Genomic DNA, 21,259 nt, shown 5'->3' with positions numbered 1-21,259 from the left:
TTTCTGCCATGCATTTCCCTGAGAACATCTGCTCCCAATTTATGTTCCCAAGTTCCTGCCTAATAGCATCATATTTCCTCCTACTCCAATTAAATGTTTCCAAATTTTCTGCTTCTGTTCTTCTCCAGTGAAGGAGATAGACTTGTGATCACTACCTCAAAAATGCTCTACCACTGAGAGAACTGATAATTAACCAGGTTCATTTCCCAATACCAGATCAAATACAGCGTCTCCTGTAGTTGGCTTATCTACATATTGTGTCAGGAAACCTTCCTGAACTCACCTAGCAAACTCCACCCCATCTAAACCCTTTGCTCTAAGAAACTATCAGTCAATATTAGGAAAGTTAAAATCACTCATTACAACAACCCTATTATTATTGCACCGTTCCAGAATCTGCCTCCTTATCTGCTCGTTGATGTCTCTGTTACTACTGGTGAGTCTATAAAAACACCCAGTAGAGTTATTGCCTCCTTCCTGTTTCTGACTTCTACCCACAATGACACAGTAGACAATCGCTCCATTATTTCCTCCTTTTCTGCAGCCGTGATATTATTCCTAATAGCAGTGCCCCACCCCCACCTCTTTTGCCTCTCTCCCTGACCTCTTTGAAACTTCTAAAGCCCAGCACACTCAGTAGCCATTCCTGCCCCTGAGACACCCAAGTCACTGTAATGGCTACAACATCATAGTTCCGCTATTGATCCGCGCTGTAAGTTCATCCACCTTGCTTATAATTTCATTTTTGTGTGCTATACTCTGCCAGAGCCTCGGCGACCACTTTTTCAAGTGGTTGTCTTGGAGGAAAGATTCTGTGAGTGGTCCCCCACGTCCTTCTCACGGCGCAGTTTTTTTTAACAAGGCCGAGTTGCGAACTCGACACTCAACCCAGCATGAATGGAAAGCATGCCCGGGAGCGGCCCGACTGGATTCGAACTCGGCAACCTTCACTCCAGAGTCCGGCGCTGATGTCACTGTGCCACCAGCCAGCCTTGCTTATGATACTTCTTGCATTAAAATAAACACATCTCAAATCATTTGGCTGAGTGCTTCTTTGCTCTATCATCTGCCTATCCTTCCTCACAAACTCGCTACAAGCTGTCACTACCTGTGTGCCAACTGCTCCATCCTCTGCCTCTTCACTTTGGTTCTCACCCCCCTACAAATTTAGTTTAATTCCCCCCCCCCAACAGCATGAGCAAACCTCCTTCCCAGGATATTGGTTTCCCTCCAGTTCAGGTGCAACCCGTCCCATTTGTACAGGTCACCCCTTCCCCAGAAAAGGTTCCAATGATCCAAAAACTTGAAACCCTGGCCTGTGCACCATCTCCTCAGCCACTCATTCGTCTGTGCTGTCTTCCTGTTCCTGACCTTCACTAGCTTGTGGCATTGGGAGAAATTGGGAGATTACCAGCTTGGAGGTCTTCTCCTCAGCCTCCTTCCTAACTCCCTAATCTTACTGTGCAGGACCTGTACCCCTCTCCTGCCTATGTCATTGGTACCAATATGTACTACGATCTCTGGCTGTTCACCCTTCCCTTCAAGAATATTCTGGAATCACTCACAAACATCCTGGACCCTCGCACCCGGGAGGCAACACACTATCCTGACAACATACACAAAATGCTGGAGGAATTCAGCAGACCAGGCAGCATCTATGGAAAAAAGAACAGTCAATGTTTCGGGCTGAAACCTTTCAGCAGGACTTTGCACTATCCTGGTGCCTCTTCTGCTGCCACAGAATCTCCTATCTGTCCCCCATGACTATTGCTCTGCCTGACTGAAGTCCCTACCCTTCTGAGGCTCAGAGCTGACCACAGTGCTATTGATCTGGCTACTGCTGCCTTGCCCAGATAGGTCATCCCCCTCAGCAGTATCCAGAAGGGTATACCTGTTGCTGAGGGGAATAGCTACGGGAGCATCCTGCACTGTCTTCATTCTCCCTTTACCTTCTGTGCTGCCCACCCATCTACCCCCTGAATTCTGCACTCTGGGTGTAACCACCTGCTGAAAAGTCATATCTGTCAATTGCTCTGTCCCCCGCATGATCCTAACTCATCCAACTCCAGCTCCAGTTCCTTAATGCGATCTTTCAGGAGCTGGAGTTGGCTGCACTTCCTGCAGGTGAGGTCATCAGGGAGACCATCAGGTTCCAAGAATTCCAATATCCTACAGGAGGACCATTCCAAGGCCATATCTCCCATCCTGCCAGCACTGTACAATGGGCCACAAGACCAAATCTAACCTGAGATTTTGGGAATAGTGTAAATATGTCAGACCGCTATATAAGTGAAATAAATCAGAGGTTGATTGTGAAGTAAGTTGTCTGTTGCAGCCTGTGAAGGTGAATCTATATTTAACCCACTCATATTCCCTTTAACTAGCTTGAATGATCACAGAATAACCTCATGACTGGATTTGGTTCAGGTCATAAAAGTCAATGTAATGATTATTATTATTTGATTAATAAGTTAACTGTAAAGAATCCTAAAATGCTTTATCTCCTCAGCTTCCAACTCAGTTTAAATACTGGTCAATTCAATATTTACAAACATTTGTAGTTCCTTTCTGATGAGATAAATCAGTTGTTAGGAATCTGTTTTTATAAAATCATTACTCTATTAATGTAATGAAGGAAAGCACAAAAACCCCAGAAGAAATATTCAGAAAGGTCCCAGAAAAATTACTGAAGTTCAAATATTTTCTCTTAAATAAACAATTTTGCTTCTGTTTTTGAGCATATTGTCCATTGTTGCACAGATCATTAGTTAGAGCTACCACTTCATGCTAAAGTGCAGACAGATTTTAATCTTCACATTTTTATGGGCTGTGTAAGTCATGGAATTCAGTACCATTACCAACTTTACACTCTAAAAATAAACTTTAACATCCTAACAGAAACACTTAAAACAGCTTAATAATGATTTTGGCTAGGACTTTCTAACATTGGACCCGATATTCAGATTATGTGTACTAATTGCAGAGCTGATATATTTTCCTAAACCATATGTCTTCTTCAAATACATTTTGTCCTTTGCCATTAATGGCAATATCTATTCTCTCATTTACCCTCTTTTTGTGACCAGATAACTTTTTGTATTAGTCATGCAGTGATTTGAAGAAATGTCATTTCCCGGCACGTACGTGTGCAGCATAACTTAACATTGGTAAGATAATGCATAAAAAGACAAATTGAACTAAGATTAAGCCAAAGTTTAGATTGCTTTTCATGACAAAATTAGAACCCTTTTTATTGCCTGATATTAAGTCTGTTAACTCTCTTGCTGTAATTGAGAAGTTAACAATCTGATTTGCTCTGCAGTCAAGCAATCACACTCTCTTTCCCTTTCTCTTGATAGGGAGAGTTTGAAGCCAGTTCTTGAGTCGGAGAATCTCAGAATAAAAAGCGACTTGGCAGACTTTAACACCGTAATAGTGTTAGTCTCCCCTTTTACTGTGAAATGGGTAATATCTCTCTGTTCCTTGTTAGTGAGAGAGGGAGTCTGTGGCAGGTGGAACTGTCGGGTTGATCATAGTTTTTGTAGACTGCAGATCATGGTCTCTCTTTGGGTGCTTTGCTATTGCTTGGTGGGTGGTGGGTGCTGATACCTTTTGCTGAAATGGGCTGGGAGGGCGTTGATGCTTTGTTGCTGCTTGCATGGGGAAGGGGACAGGGGGCTTTGGGATTCTTACATCTTTCTGTCGTTCATTCTTTTTGGGTTCTTTTTTCGTGGATGTCTGTGAAGATAAGTATTTCAGGTTGTATACTGTATACGTTCTCTGATAATAAACTGAACCATTTGAACGATACTTTTACAAATTTGCTTAGGGTCTAACTTAACTAAATTCTAGACTAAATCTTCTGCAAGATTTGTTCAGTTATGTGTCTGTTGGATTTTTGAATTGTATCTGCAGATATGGAATATCCGAGTGGGTTTATTTACTGTTTCAAATGAGTGACTTTGGTAGATCTTTAAATAGGTCACTTCACTGGAGTATATGAAGTGTATTTAGAATTACCATGCAACTTTGCTAGTTTAAGAGATGTTATTTAAAGGTGATATTTATATACACAGTTTCAGAATTACAATTAGTTATTAGTTAGATGAGTAGCCAGCATATGTTGGAAGTAACATAGCTGATGACACTCATTGCTCTGAATTAAAACTCCGCAGCTTTGAGCAGAGAAATCCAATGTTACCTTCCATTGCCATACTGAGGGAATGAGCCACTATTGGATGTACATCCTTCAAATGAAAAATGTCAACTGCTCCCTCATGACGTTCCTAGCAGAATTTCAAGTTATTCCCAGAGTCCTGACCAATATATTCTTCTGTCAATTGATATCACCAGAAGGGATGCTGTGGTCATCATTACACTGCTGTTTTCCAGGCGGACTGTATGTAAATTGGATACTTGGTTCCAATATTATGAGGTGCTGCAAAAGTACTTAACTGATTGCAAAGTAATTTGGGATGTCTCGAGTTTAACGAGTTTCTTTGATGTAGAAATTGTGTAGAAATTATGAAGAAGTCCAAAAACCAGATTTTATACACTTAACCACATTTGGGTCCTCATTTTGACAGTTAGGGTCACTTAATATATCAGGAACTTGACATATTTTACTATAAGAAACCTTTACCCTGGTTAAATCATTTTATGAAGCATTAAGTCATGATATGTGCAATATAGCAGGTAGTGCTCTCTCGTTCACCTTGCATTCATCGATCTCCTTAGAAAACTCAAGAAGTGAGGCACAATTCCCCCTGCACAATCTCTAATCAATCCCTGCACTTCCAAATGAATATAAATCCCTTCCTCCTTAGAATACTGCTCAATAATTTCCCCTTCACTGATGTAAGGCTCAGTGTCCAATGGTTACCTGGCTTATCCCTGATACCCTCCTTAAACAAAGGAAGACCATTAAGTATCCCCCAGTCTTCTGATACCTCACCTATGGGAATGAAGGTGGAAATATCTCTGACAGGGCTCCAGGAAACTCCTCCCTTGTTTCTCACAGCATTCTGGCCCTGAGAATTTATCCACCATTATGCATTTCAAGACTGCAAACGCCTCTACCTTCTTAACAAGTGCAACATTCAGATAACCAGTGTATTCCTTCTTGAACTCACTATCCTCCTGAGTGCTTCTCTTTGATGAATACAGATGAGAAGTATTCATTTAGGAACTCAGTTGATCCTGTGGAATGACTGGTCCCAAAACGCTCAAATGTAGGAAAAGACTGAGCTGAAAATGTCAGTGTGCGGATTCTTCTTACTCTGCTCAAGTTGCTCAAGTTGCAAGCCAAGAGAAATGTCACTCATTCTGTTTATGAAATATAAAATCAATGCCCCAGCAGTTACTTTATATCTCCTGTTTCAGAATATTCAGCACAAAGTATTCTTTGTTTTATTGAAGGTTTAAAAATGGTTTATAGGTCACATGGTTCAAAGATATGTCATTAACTTATTAAGAGCACCGTACACTTTGTTCATGATGTTACATGTGAGATGCACTGCAGGAAAATGACACGTGCTTTAAAGTGAATTGAAACTAGAAATGGTTGGTTCAATTCCTTGACAGATATTAGTTCAATGGAAAATCCAAGTAAGCACATTTATATACAATTATATATTTTTTGAGATTCTGGCATAGGAAAACAATCATTAGTGGTCTTTTTCTAATCCAGTACCCTCGGCATCTAGTGTGTTAGTGAATGAATTTGTTTTCCAGAAAGAAGCATTATTAACATTAAGCCTCAAACTTAAACTCAGTGGATGGAGCAGCATCAGTGGGGGTGGGAAGGACATTGTCAATGTTTTAGGAAGAATCCCTGTATTAGAACTGGGAGTTGAGAGGGTTGGTAGCCAGCATGAAGAGGAAAGGGGTAGTGGTGAGAAAAGGCCAGAAATGACGGTGCAGTGTGATGGGCAGATCGAGTCAGATGAGGGAGGGGGAGTGGTGAAGTTGGGAGACAGAGCCAGATGGAGAGAGATAGATGAAAGAAAAAGAGGCTTATGGAAGCAAGTAGGGGGACATGAGAGTGAGTTTGGAGGCAGCTAGGAGGATGATAAGCAGCAGCACAAAGTCCACCAGTGCTGGAATCTGATAAGTGCGGAAGGTGATGATGGAAATCATTAGGGTGAGGCGCAGAGCAGAGGGAAACAGAATCAGTGTTGGAGGGGTGTGGGTGGGGGAGTGGGGAGCCAATGGTTGATATTTATGTGTAGGACAAGCATTGAAGAGGGAGGAGAAAATGCATTATGGGAGATAGAAGGTGCTAGAGTATTGTTACTAACATTTCTCTGTTTTTGTTCAAAGGTAAGGAAGAACTTGCTATATACTTAATTATTTTGCAGGAAAACTTATAGCATTAGTAACATGTTTTGGATCTCAACCAATATCATCTTTTTCATTATGCCCACCTTCCTCTTGAGTACTTCAAGTAGTTCTCTGGAGGTGACATTATTGAAGCGTATAAAATCATGAAAGACATAGATAAGGTGGATGGTCACAGACTTATCCCAGAGTCATTATCATCATCATTATGTGTCGTATTGTATGATGTGGGCAGTGTTTTTACAGGATGGGTGACCCTAGTCATTATCAATACTTGTGATATACACCAGCTGCTCATATGACCATCCATCACCTGCTCTCATGGTTTTGGCTAATCTAGTCAATGCCAAAACATTTAAACTGCCTTGTCACATTGACCTGCACCTGGACCATAGCCTTCCATATTCCTGCCATCCATGTAACTATCTAAACATCTCTTCAATTTTAAAATTGAACTCACTTGCTCTGTCTTTGAAGAAGTTTTGTGTCGTGTTCCCCTTAAACATTTCGTCTTTCACACTTAACCCATGACCTATAGTTGTACTCCCACCCAACCTCAGTGGAAAAAGCCTGCTCAGAATCAAAATCAGAATCAGATTTATTATCACCAGCATGTGATGTGAAATTTGTTAACTTAGCAGCAGCAGTTCAATGCAATACATAATCTAGCAGAGAAAAAAAATACCACTGATAATAAATAAAATAAAAATAATAATAGTAATCGATAAACAAGTACATCAATTATCTATATTGAATAGATTTTTTAAAATGTGCATAATCAGAAATACTGTATATTAAAAAAAGTGAGGTAGTGTCCAAAGTTTCAACGTCCATTTGAGGAATCGGATGGCAGAGAGGAAGAAGCTGTTCCTGAATCACTGAGTGTGTGTGTTCAGGCTTCTATACCTCCTAGCTGATGGTGACTTTGAGAAAAGGGCATGCCCTGGGTGCTGGAGGTCCTTAATAATGGACACTGCCTTCCATTTTTCCTATTTATAAACCTCATAATTTTGTATACCTCTATCAAATCTCCCTTCAGTCTTCTACGTTTCAAGGAATAAAGTTCCAACCCATTCAATCTCTCCTTGTTACTCAGGTCCACCAACCCCAACAATATTCTTGTAAATTTTGTCTATACTCTTTCAACCTGGTTCAGTTAACCACTTTATCATCCAGGTCATTGATGTAGATGACAAACAACAATGGACCTAGCACTGATCCCTGCGGCACTCCAGTAGACGGAGGCCTCCTGTCAGAGAGGCAATCATCTACTACCTCTCTCTGGCTTCTCTGACAAAGCCAATGTCTAATCCAATTTACTCCCTCATCTAGAATGCTGATCAACTGAATCTTCTTGACCAACCTCCAATGCAGGACCTTGTCAAAGGCCTTGCTAAAGTTCATGCAGGCAACATCCGCTGCCTTGCCTTCATCAACTGTTCTGGTAACTTCTTTCAAAATCTCTCAGAGTTTGGTTAGGCATGACCTATCGTGCACAAAGCCATGCTGACTATCCCTAATCAGTCTATGTCTGTAAAACATATCTGTAGAATCCCTTAGGATTCTCCTTCACCTTGTCTGCTAGGGTAAGCACATGTCTTCTTTTAGCCCTCTGCTTTCTTTCTTAAATGTCCTCTTGAATTTCTTATACTCCTCAAGTACCTCATTTATTCTTATCTGCCTATACCTGCTATGCACCTCCATTTTTCCCTAACTAGGGCTCAATACCTCTTGAAAGCCAAGGTTCCCTAATCCAGTTATCCCTAACTTTTATTCTGACAGGCACGTTCAAGATTCAAAATACATTTATTATCAAAGAATGTATAAATTATACAACCTTAAGATTTGTTGGCTTACAGGTAGCCACAAAGCAAACAAACCCAAATGAACCAAATTAAAGAAAAATCATTGAAGATCAACACCCCATGCATGAGAGAAAGAGAAAAAGAACCAAATCATGCAGACAATTGAAGCGAACAACAACATTCCGAACCAAATTACTTTCTTAAATCTGAACCCTGAGGCAGCATGGAAGAGGCCTAAAACCTCACTTATCAGTTCATCATATTATTGGGCTTGGAGCACAGCAGCCAGTGCAGTCTTCATAGCCTCAGCGCCATGGAGAGAGGAGTGACCATTGCAAGAACAAGCGAAATTGGCCCTCACCTCAGATCCCGACACCCGGTCTTTTCAATCTATCTGGGCTGGCATTTAAATTGGCCAAACAATGGAAGCTCAAGTGGCTCCGCACACTGGAGAGAGGAGTGAACATTGTGGAGAGTGAGCTCAATCGGCTCTTACCTCCGATTTGGGCCGGCGCTTAAATTGTCTTCACAGCAGATCGTACCTCCCACTGGGACCTGGCTACTTCGAAGGGCTCAGCTTCGAGAGCACAAGCTCTGTACTCCGAAATTTCACTTTTGAAGGCCTCCCACTTACCAAGTACAACTTTGCCAGGAAACAGCCTGTCCCAGTCTACATTTTCTGACCCTATCAAAGTTGGCTTTTCTCCAATTTAGAATCCGAACCAGTGGACCAGACCTATCTTTTTGCTTATTTACTCTGAAACTAATGGCATTGTGGTCACTGAATGCAACGTGGTCCCCTGCACCAACTTCTGTCACCTGCCCTGTCTCTTTCCCTCATAGGAGATCAAGTATCGCACACTCTCTCATTTGAACTTCAATGTACTAATTAAGGAAAAAAATTTGACACTCTGGTCATTTTACAGTATGGGAGTCCCTGTCAATATGTTAAAATCACCTACTCTAACAACCTTATGTTTCTTATAAGACTGTGAACTCTCTTCAGATTTTTCTCTAAATCCCACGGTCTATAATATCGCCCCATGAACATAATCATGCCTTCCTTATTTCTCAGGGGCAGCCATAAAGCCTCACTAGATGAGTTCTCCAATCTATCCTACCTGAGCACTGCCATGACACTTCCCTGACTAGTAATGCCTGCCCTCCCCCTTTAATTCCTCTCACTCTGTCAGTTCTAAATGGAACCCCGGAATATTGAGCTGCCAGTCCTGGCCCTCCTGCAACCAAGTCTCACTAATGGCTACAGTATCATAATTCCATGTGTTGATCCATGCGCTAAGCTCCTCTGCCTTTCTTACTATTTGCATTGAAATATGCACAGCTCAGAACATTAGTTGCACCATGCTCAAACCTTTTGATTTCTGACTTTGTCTGAGGTCTTAACAACTTCTGTCTCCGCAACCTCTCCACTATCTGTTCATGCAAAGTCCGTCAGCACTGTCTGGTTTTAAATAATGCCAAAAGATAATGCAAGTACTTTGCAGCCTACTCGGCCATCCAATTCAGATAAGCCCAGAAATGCATATATTTGATAACTAGATGTAATGAGTGAAATATCTGATAAATTATGTTATGTGCACATTTTGGATGTGATATTTTTCTTGTTTTCCCAGAATTTGGCACATGAATTATTTTTAGGTGAGTTATACAGAGCACACAGGCAGGATCTTCAAACTTCAAACTACAGGTCATACTACTCAGGAACTTATGCTAATATTATTTTTGTGACCGTATGTACTACGGTAACTCTGTGCTGTGTGTTGTCCGTGGCGATATACGCTGTATTTTTCACCTTGGTCCCAGAGGTATGCTGTTTCATTTAGCTGTATAAATGGATAAAGTTGAATGACAATTAAACTTTAACTTGAACTGGAGTAGCTGAGTCACACTGCTGTGGGAGTGTGGAGATAATGCTCGATGGTTGAAAGGGAGATGCTGAGGTGATTGCAATGTTGATGAAACCCAGGATAGTGGGAAATGGATATGACAGCAGACCTACATTTATATAACATGTTTTCTAACCTCTAAACATAGAAAAATGCGATACAGCTTATCCCCAGGAGTGCATTTTGTAATGCATAAAATCTAGTAATTGGTTAGAACATGACAATGTCCCACAAATAGAATTGTAATATCAACCAGTGAAGCTGTTTAAGTGATGATAGACAAGGGATGAATATTGACCAGAATCGACACACCCCCTCACCCCAGCCCTATCATGGAAAGTAAGCCCATTCTTTTATGCTCTGCTGAAAGATCAGCTCTTCCCGAATATGATACCAATAATAGTGCACCATTCTGTTAGTGTCTTGCTGATCTGACAATCTGGATTATAGGCTTAAGTATTTTTGTTACTGTGTTATGACATTGGTTCAGTAACTTCACATAAAGGAAAACCTCAATTTGAACGTTGTGATTGATCATACAGAATCAGTGCTGGCCTTTAAATAACATAATACTGCTGTGTTTGCTCACTGGGGATATTAAATTCCTTGACTACAGGATAATTTCCACTGATGAAACAAGCTGTCCCATCTTGTTTGTTAATTTTGTAGTATTCTGCTTATTATGTTTTTTTTTCCTAAAATGGCATGGAATGGTTTACCTCTGTCTTCCTCTTATGTCTTTCTGCCTTCGTCTTGAACCATCTGCCTGTTTTGTCATTTTAGTATCATTTCCTGATCAATTCTATTTTTGCTTATTTTTAAAACTCTTGATTTGTGTCCACAAAGAATAATTCATAAAAGAGCTATGCCCCCGTAAAATTATCAGTTTTGATCACCTGAGGGGATTGGAGAGGATTTCCCTCTATTTTCTCCTCAATACGATCGTTTCCTTTTCTTATCTAGTTCAGAATGAAAAAGGTAAATCAAATTGAAATGGGCAGCCGTTGGAGATCCTGGCACATTGGTGAGACCCAACACAGATTGGGGGACTGCTTTACTGAGCATCTTTGCTTTGTCTTCTTCAAAAGGCAGGATCTCCCAGTGGCTACCCATTTTAATTTGATTTACCATTCCCATTGTGACATGTTGTCCCTGGCCTCCTCTACTGCCATGATGAAGCTGAGCTCAGGTTGGAGGAGAAACACCTCTACCTGGGTAGCCTCCAACCTGATAGCATGAATGTCAATTTCTCTAACTTCTGGTAATTTTTCCCTGGTCCCTCCTTCTCTATTTTATGTTCCCTATTCTGGTTACCAGCTCACCCCTTCTCTTCTTCTCACCTACCCTTCACCTCCCTCCGGTTTCCCTCCTCTTTCATGGTCCACAATCCTTTATTAATAGATTCCTTCTTCTTCAGCCCTTTATCTCTACCAGATATCCCCTTCCAGCTTGTACTTCTCTCCTCCCCCACCTTTTTATTCTGGTTTCTGCCACCTTCCTTTTTAGTACTGAAGAAAGATCTCGGCCCAAAACATCAACTGCTTATAGATGCTGCCTGACTTGCTGAGTTCCTCCAGCATTTAATCCTCTATTTCACTAGTAGTCTGAGTATTTTGCACTTGGCATTCTGCACTGTTTTATTTAAGCTCCATGCAACTTTGATGAGTATTTCCACATTTTTCTCTACTGGATGCCCTACAGTTAAGGATTTAAGGTAATGAATTATCCCAGCAATTGTTCTTTCAAGTTTCCAGCATCCACGACCTTTCCATTTTATAATGTTGTATAATGATTTGGCTCCTCGCCGTTCTAAATGTTCTGTTCCTCCTGCATTTTTACTTGAAACATTGCCACAATCTTTTGCCTTAAACTATCATATTTTTTCATCTTATCTCTGTTTGTTTATTCTTTCATCCCCTTTCTCTTTAAATTGCATCTTGTAACCTGATTATCATTTTCAAATTTGGTGAAAAGCTGCGATGTGAAACCCTGGCCCAAATTGTGCTTAACTCTTCTGACCTCCTCCCTGACCTTGGCCTCCTTATTATCTTCTCTTCAACCAAACCATCTCTGTATTTTAATTTTTCTCTGACAACTGCTCACCTCCCCAGCCGACCAACTGTCTCATCTGTGATCATCTTCCCCGGCCCCTGATCAAACCCCCTCAACCTTATGTTAGCAGAAGATAAAAAGAACAGGGCTACAGTGCGTTAAAAAAGTACTCAGACCCCAACCCTTTGTTCACATACATGACTTAAACAACCATAGATTTTGATCACTGTAACTGAGAATCTTCATCTGTGAATAATGTGCTGCTTTATTACACAGTCGAACCCAAAACAGGGAAAATTGTAAAGCATGAAAAACTAAAAATTTGAAAACTGAGATGTCAGCAGTGCAAAAATATTCATCCCCTTTTGCTCAGTACTTGGATGAACCACTTCTCACAGCTATTACAGCCAGTAGTCTTTTTGGGTAAGTCTCCATTAGAGTTGTTCAACATGATGGACGAAGATTTACCCATTCCTCCTTACAAAATTGTTTAAGCTGTGCCAAGTTAGTAGGGGACCAGTGGTGGGCAACAACCTTGAGCTCTTGTAGTGATGTTCGATTAGGTTAAGATCAGGACACTCACAGGGCCACTCAAGGACATCAATTTTCTTCATTTGAAGCCACTCCATGATCGCTCCGGTAGTGTGCTTTGAGTCATTGTCCTGCTGAAAGACAAACTTCCTTTCCTGTTTAAGCTTTCTGGCAGAGGCTAGCGGGTTTTATCCAGGATCTATCTTTATTCATCTTCCCATCAATCCACACCAGATTTTCTGTCACTGCTGTGGAAAAGCATCCTAATAGCATGATGCTATCTCCACCATACTTTACAGTAGGGATAGTGTTACCTGGCTGATGCACAGTATTAGATTCACACTACACATACCGCTAAAAAAAAGCATATCTTTGCCTGTAAAGACTTTGCAAAGTGTCACTTAGAAGATACTGTAAATGTGGAAGAAGGTCTTGTGGTTGGATGAGACTGAAGTGGAACATTTTGGCCTCAATACTAAGCAGTTTAAGTATCTTCCCAGACATTCTGTGGTGGTTTCTCTTTTCAGTCATATTCCACTTTGCTGTGCTCCTTGCCAAAGTAGATAACTTTATATTTCCCTAAATTATACTCTATATGTTAAAGAGTATACAACGTTGGTAAACGCGAGATCATCCACTTTGGAAGGAATAATAGAAGAACAGATTATTATTTAAATGGTGAAAGATTGCAGCATGCTGTTGTGCAGAGGGACTTGGGAGTGCTTGGCTTGCAGATACAACAGGTTATTAAGAAGCCAAATGGAATGTTGGCCTTCATTGCTAGAGGGATTGAATTCAAGGGTAGGGAGGTCATGCTGCAACTATACAGGGTACTGGTGAGGCCACATCTGGAGTACTGTGTGCAGATCTGGTCTCCATACTTGAGGAAAGATATACTGGCTTTGGGGGCCGTGTAGAGGAGGTTCACCAGGTTGATTCCAGGAATGAAGGGGTTAACCTGTGAGGAGAGATTGAGTCGCCTGGGACTATACTCTCTGGAGTTCAGAAGAATGAGAGGGGATCTTATAGAAACATACAAAATTTTGAAAGGGATAGATAAGATAGAAGTAGGAAAAGTTGTTTCCATTGGTAGGTGAGACTAGAACTAGGGGACATTGCCTCAAGATTCAGGGGAGAAGATTTAGGATGGAGATGAGGAGAAACTGTTTTTCCCAGAGAGTGGTGAGTCTGTGGAATTCTCTGCCCAGGGAAGCAGTTGAGGCTTCCTCACTAAATATATTTAAGAAACAGTTAGATAGGTTTTTACATAGTAAGGGAATTAAGAGCTATGGGGAAAAGGCAAGCAGATGGAGCTGAGTTTACGAACAGATCAGCCATGATCTTATTGAATGGTGGGGCAGGCTCGATGGGCCGGATGGCCTACTCCTGCTCCTATTTCTTATGTTCTTATGTAAAGTTATGCCTACTTTCTCAATCTTCCCTCTTCAAAATCCTTGTTTAGCTTTCTAAGAATTTTGGCTATAATTTATTTGATAGCTTGTTTGAATATTGAAGATAGCTTGAGAATAGATGAGACCTTCACACAGATGCCATTGGTGCAGTTTGCCATTCTGAAAAGCCCCAGTTTTCCCTCCTCTCTGATATTAGTTTGGTGGCCCACTCACTCTCTATGCTTTTTTTTATTTGCAACTCCATGAGTTTGTCTTTTGCCGTGATCTTTCACATGGTTTTATGTTGTTTGTTTTTTGAAAATTTCTTGGACTTTTACTTACTTCATTCAATCCTGTCTCTGGTGAGCAATGGTAACCCCTTGCATCTCGTGCTGTCTGCATTCTAAGCAATTGAAGATGAATATTTAGCCCTGAGGGTATGTAGAAAATAGCATGGAAAGTTCATGCTTAATGTGAATAACAACACATTGGAAATCATTAAGCTTCTGTAGTTCCCGTAGGACACTATGGACTTTGTCATAATCTGCTGGATATTTCTCTGGAAATCATCCGTAGGAGGTTGATTTGCAAATCTGTTCTGACACAGTGTGACTCACTGTAATTATTGTGAAACTTACTAAGGATTCTGAAGACTGTTTAAGATATTAATGTTGGATTTCCTGAGGTGCAAAGTAGGTTTATGGAAGGAATCAGCTGTATGTATGAATTCCACAAGCTACAGCGTATCAAGATAAGGATTTGAAGTTGCTGAGGTTGACATGCCATGCCATGTGTTCAACTTTTGCAAGCAGAGAGCAAAGTTTTGGATGCTGCTATTAGCAGACATGATTTTTTGATACCCCTTTGTAAAAATTCATTTTTTGGAATCTTTGCATTCCTGGAGTCACATTCTGGTCAGACCAGGTAAGGATGGCAAATTTTCTCCTTTCATTAGTGAATCCAATGGATTTTTACATCATCATTGTTACTTAGGCTAGTTGTTATTGCAAATACTGATCTTAAGTCCAATAACTGTTCTGATTGGATTTGAACTCAGATTTCTAAGTTGTTAGTCTGGGACCTTTGTCTAATGCAACTCAATTAAAAAACAAAAGAGAACAAATCTGAAGGGTGAACTGATATAGGCTAATAAAAATGGAGTAATGCTTTATACAAGGTTTATTTTGGTAAAGGAAATGTATGGTGTAAAGTTCTAAAAATACTGAAGATTGTGTAGGACAGGATGTCATATTACTCAAGGTAGAATCTGATGAACTCAGTTCCCACACTTCTCATGGAATTTTTGCCTCCATTTCCATTTCTCTGCCCAGCCACTGCATTAGATAAACCAGGAAACACAGAACATAAACTTCTCAAGCTAACGGTTCACAGCTTCAGACAGTTTTCTGTTGAAACTCTTGTCTTAATTAGCTAGCTATCGTGTTCTACATGGATTTCTTCAGGAACATTCCAACTCTATTCTTGTTCTCACTAATCTTAATTTTTCATATTTTAATTTTCAGTTGACAATATGACATGATCATTTTTGTGTGGACAAGAAACTTTTACAGTACTGTGCAAAAGTCATAGGCACATATATATAGCTGGGATGCTGAAAACTTTTTCACAGTACTGTATTTCCCTGGTGGCTATGGAACATTGTATTTAATGTAAGGAGTGGCATAAACATCACTATAAATTGCAAAATAAACAGGTGGTGCAAAAACAAAAAGAATACTGGACCTTTCAGAAAGCCATTGCCTCACAGTTCTGGTGATTGGGTTTCAGTCCAACCCTCTGGTGGTATTAGTGTGTGGAGTTTGCATGCTCACACTATGGCCACGTGTTTTCTCTGGGTGCCCTATTTTCCTCTCTCTGTTCAATAAGAAATGTTCAGTAGGGTGTTAGGTTGTCTGGCCACTGTAAATTGTTGCTAGTATGGAGGGGAGAATGGGGGACAGATCATGTGGTTGTTGAGAGGAACTTGAAATGAGATTAGCATTGAGGTAATGTAGATAGGCATTTGGTAGTTGGCACAAACTCAAAGGACCTGTTTCTGCACTGTAAGACTGAGAAAACCATTACAAATATTGGAAAATTTGGTTATTATAATAAACATGCAACGTCTATTATAATAACCAAACTATAAAAGCATCCGTTAGTCTTGCGAGACCATGGATCTGCGCCTGGAAAGTCTTCACTCTCCAGGGTGCAGGCCTGGGCAAGGTTGTATGGAAGACCAGCAGTTGCCCATGCTGCAAGTCTCCCCTCTGCACGCTACCAATGTTGTCCAAGTGAAGGGCATTGGGACCCATACAGCTTGGCACCAGTGTCGTCGCAGAGTAATGTGTGATTAAGAACCTTGCTCAAAGACACAACACGTTCCCTCGGCTGGGGCTTGAACTCACGACCTTCAGGTCGCTAGTTCAATGCCTTAACCATTTGGCCACGTGCCCACAACCAAACTATAACACATTGGAGATACTAAGCAGAGCTAGTAACACGTGTGTAGTCAGAAACAATGTTGTAATCTATTACAATAACCAAACTATAACACGCTGGAGATACTAAGCAGGACAAGCACCACGTGTGAAGTCAGAAATGATGTTAAATTTCCAAACAAGGACATTTCATCAGATCTGGAAAGGTGAACAGTCATTAAAATGTAGAGAAAAGTGAAAGGAGAGGAGATATTGGAAGAGATGGTGGTGTGCTGTAAAGCAGGAGAGATGAAATGGAGAAAGGAATGATAATGCAAGGTGAAAGAGGGACATGGAATGGGATAAGGAATAATGCAAAAGATCATTCTAGCACTCAAGGTGAAACAGATTCATATATTCTGTATTATCAACACAGAATTGTTATCCAAATTCTGAATTATTATTTGAAATTACTGGATAACAATACATGAGATTCTGAAAATTTGAAACCGCTGGAAATATCCAACTGGTGAAGCAGAATCTGAGGGCCAGAATTCACCTGTAGGCACTCAGCTGAATAGAGCAATCAAAAATTGTGAACCAGCCATTCTTATTTGGGTCAGAACTGGCACTTCTGTCTTTATTTTTGAAAAAAGAGGTGATTATCACATGATCTACAGCTTGTGAATCAGAGGAGAGTTTAAAAGTCTTAGGCACCCTAGCATATATATGCCTCAGACTTTTGCAGTATATTTAAGCAAGTAATTTCTTACTGCATTTTTTAAAAGTAAATGCAGTGGATTCCAGTTAATTGGGACACATGACACATTGAGACCAGTACATTTTGTCCCAATTAAGTGGCTGCCCCAATTAGCTGAACTTTCATGGAAATAGTTTAAAAGGTATAAAAAAAGACAAACTGCTGCTTATCTGAGCAACAAATTATGTATTTATTGAAATACAGAACAAACATTATTCTGTATTTCTATAAAACTGCGTGTTAGTTCATGATAGTTATCGATGGAGGAATTCATCCAGTGTACACTGCCGTGTTCTTTTAGTTGACTGTAAGTCAACAAAATCAGCCCAGACACCTAGTACAGATAATGAACTGCCTTCACACAATACTTTTAAAGATTGCATTCTCCAACTCATCATTTTCATTGTAACGTTCAAGATGATTGTTGATTCCTTCAAATTCTTCATAGTTCCTAGCTTACTCTCATAGTGGAGTCATTTCATTTTTTCACCTGGCTGGTTCTGGCATCTCCAAACCTGAATGCTTGAAGCCACAGTAACCAAACAGTTCTAAATAGCCTTACTGCGTATTTCTCACCAAATATGAGTGATGAAAGTCACTGCTTTTTGATCATGTACATACGACTGATGCTATTTTAGAGCAGTTTGCTCTGAGCATAGTGTATTGTCTAATGGTCACAATAGATCTTGCAACTGATGCTTGGTAGAAAGAGTTCAGTCATAGTCTCTTGTCCCAATTAAGTGACATTGTGTCCCAAATGAACAAAGGAATTCCAGGCTATGTTCTTGAATAGGTTTTGTCTTTAAGATGTGTTTGAAATAATTAACCAATATCTCAATTGACTGTAATTTAATTTATTACATTTCTGAATAGTTACAGAAAAACCAGTCCTATTTTGAAAAGGAAATAATTTGAAAAATAGGAAACACTGTTTACTTTAAATTCTTGTTGCAATAGAAGGTTGTGAATATTGGAAAAGTTAAACACAAACAGAATTGATATGGAAGCTTATAGGAAACAGGTTTATCACTACCCAAAATGTAAAATACAGATTAATGTTTCAGCTGGGTGTCTTCATCGGAACAGCTGCAGGGAGATAGAAGAGGCTGCACGAAGTGAAGCAGAAAAGTGACACATGGTTATATAATGTAAGAACCAACAATTCAAATTTGGGAAAAGCTTCATTGATACTTATCTGTTATATCCTTCAAAATAAATGTGCAGAATGATATAAGGTACACTGAAATGTGCTTTGGTAATTCAGCTGCCTCAGCAACAAGTTGATAAATTGTTTTACTGACTAAAATAAATGGTGAGCAATGTTCGGAACAAAATTCAATTTGCTTTGAGCTGACTTTGTTTTCAAATGAATGGCCTTTTTAAGATCAAGCATTTACCATGCCGCTTTGATCATAGCAAATAAAGAGGTGGAAGTTCAATTTTAAACTGTCTCTAATCACATTAATTGCTATTCTGTGGATGTTTACTTGTGCATAGAAGTATGCAACGATAATTATGTGATGTTTAAATGTGCCTTTTTGTCAGTTCTATTTTTATACTAGAGTGTAATACGGCAAACAGTTTGTTTAGAGCGTAACCATTTCAAGGAACATGGTGAGGTGGGTTTAATGAGAGATTGTGTTGGGATATACGAGATGTGGTTGTTGCGTGCTGTACAGACATTAATGTTTGCAGTAAATTAGACGGACTAAACTAGTTAAGGTAGCATGACTTTTTTTCTTGTTAGCTTATTGAAAATGCATGTTGTATGCATCTATCCCCATTGCTCAAAAACCAATGTTAAAGAAAAATAAATTGTACCAAATCTCCCATCTTTGGGATCAGGATTAGGAAAGGAACAGTGTATGGGGAATATTGTGTGCAGGGAGTCAGAGAAGAATGGTGAAGGCAGATGGCAATTAATTCTGCTACTTGTTGAGGTTGTGGAGATAATAAATTTTACGAATGGAGATTGAAGGGTCAAGTGTATTGTGAAATAAATGAAGTGTTTTGTTGTTCATCACTTCCCTGACAATTGCTTTCGTCAAAATTTTGTTTATGTAATGTGGGATCATAGATCCTGATTATGACTACTGGGAAATGAATGATAATAATAATAAGGATGAATTTTTGTTTGTTTTTTTTGGGTTTTTTTACATTACCGTACAGATTACTTTGACAGGACATCACAGGAGCACAACCACCACAGTCTTGTTAAATCATATTCTGTTGCTCTATAATGCATGCTGACTTAAAGCGGATGAGTTTGAAGTATCGGTTGTCTTTTATTTACCCATAGTTGGCATGTTAACCTTTTGGAATTCTCAGCAGATTCTCTGTCAGAACGTGGACATATAAAGGTTGGCAGGCAAAGTTTGCACAGTGATGCTGAAGGCTGTTGACACTGATTAAACTAAAATGTTATTCTTATTGTACCATATGCTTCTCTTCAGATTTGGGAAATATAGCAATGACATTGCCTCTCCATTATAAGCTAACACTAATATAACCCATTTACTGAATTTGTCAACCTCTTTGTACACAGGTATACCTAAATGCTCAAGTATCTGATTTATGCTCATTATTTCAAAGAACATCTACAACACTATCTGTGGAACAGCTGTAGTACTTGCCTTCTCTTCATACCTTTGATTTTTTGCCTCTTAGGCTTTGAACATTCAATCAAAATATATGTTCAAATAAATATTGTTAATTATTAAGGCCATGAAGTATTGCAGAATTAGGCCATTTGGCCCATCGAGCCTGATTCACCATTTCATCAGCCAACCTCCTGCCTCCCCCACAACCCCCCCCCCCACCGGTATCATGCCCTAACCAATCAAGAATATATGAACCTTTGTCTTAAATACATATAAAGATTTGTCAGCACAGTTGCCTGTGGCAACGAATTCCACAATTTCTCTGTGGTGGAAAAAAATTCCTCTTCATCTCTGTTCTAAAAGTATGCTCTTCTATTCTAAGGCCGTGTCCTTCTGTCTTAGACACTCCCAACATAGGAAACATTCTCTCCACATCCACTCTATCAAGGCCTTTCACCATTCGATAAATTTCAATGAGGTCACCCCTCATTCTTCTGAATTCTTATGAATACAGGCTCAGAGCTATCAAATGCTCTTCATGTGACAGGCCTTTCAATTCTGGAATTTTTGTGAAGCTCCTTTGAACCCTCTCCAGTTTCAGCACATCCTTTCTAAGATAAGGGATCCAAAACTGCTCACAATAACAATACAGGTGTTTGTATTCACATGGTATTTTGAAAACCAAGTCTAGGTTTCTTCAATTTTGACTCTGATAATGTATTTGAATTCATGAAATTTCTAATGTCGGGGCAAATTTTTTGACATTTAAGATGAAGATAGATAAATATTTCAAAGATCTAGAATTGAAGTATATGTGGAACTGACAAAGAAGAGAATTGAGTCCAGAGTAGAATGGCCGTGATCCTGTTGAATGGGTTTGATGTTCTCGTGCGTTTGCTATATTTCTGAAGGCAAATGTAGCAATTTGTTGATTATTAGTGATTAAAAGATCACACACATAGAAATACAGGTAAATTGTTAACTACTTTTTGCTGATTTAGGTTGGGAAATTCCAGCTGAGTTTTGCTTTGAATAATATTCCACTTGAACAGATTGATGAGACATAAATACAATAACTCTTTGAAATGTGCTACCTCACACAATGTTGTATTCTCTCAGTACTAAACTGATATGCTAGCCTAGGTTATATAATGAAGAGCTGGTATATCGTTTAACCTGGCAGTGTTTATTGGCTCACAGGACTATCAAATTGACCCTAATATTCACGTCATAGTTTTCATTACCCAAATAGGTTAACAAGTGTGTTAAATGGGTTGTCAACATGGAAAACAGGCTCCCAGGAGGCTTCCTGTAAGCACCCCAAGGTAACATGCTATCAGAATTGTCATATGTGGCTCTACCATCATCCAAAGATTCCCCCACATTTGGGAGAGGACACAATCTAAGCCATGTTCTGTAATTTTAGCCCTAGTCACACCTGTGGTATAATGTTT

The 21,259-nt window shown here is 39.7% G+C and overlaps 1 protein-coding gene across 1 annotated transcript in view; it reads left to right on the top strand.

Moving 5' to 3' along the window:
- fam135b (family with sequence similarity 135 member B) overlaps positions 1–21,259 on the top strand; it is a 386,005-nt gene that overhangs the window by 62,115 nt on the left and 302,631 nt on the right. The window lies entirely within an intron of this gene.

The sequence above is a fragment of the Mobula hypostoma genome, chromosome 1, assembly GCF_963921235.1.
Source record: "Mobula hypostoma chromosome 1, sMobHyp1.1, whole genome shotgun sequence".
In the NCBI taxonomy this organism is placed as follows: domain Eukaryota; kingdom Metazoa; phylum Chordata; class Chondrichthyes; order Myliobatiformes; family Myliobatidae; genus Mobula; species Mobula hypostoma.
The sequence above is the reverse complement of the archived record's forward strand: the minus strand, read 5'-3'. Positions and strand labels throughout refer to the sequence as shown.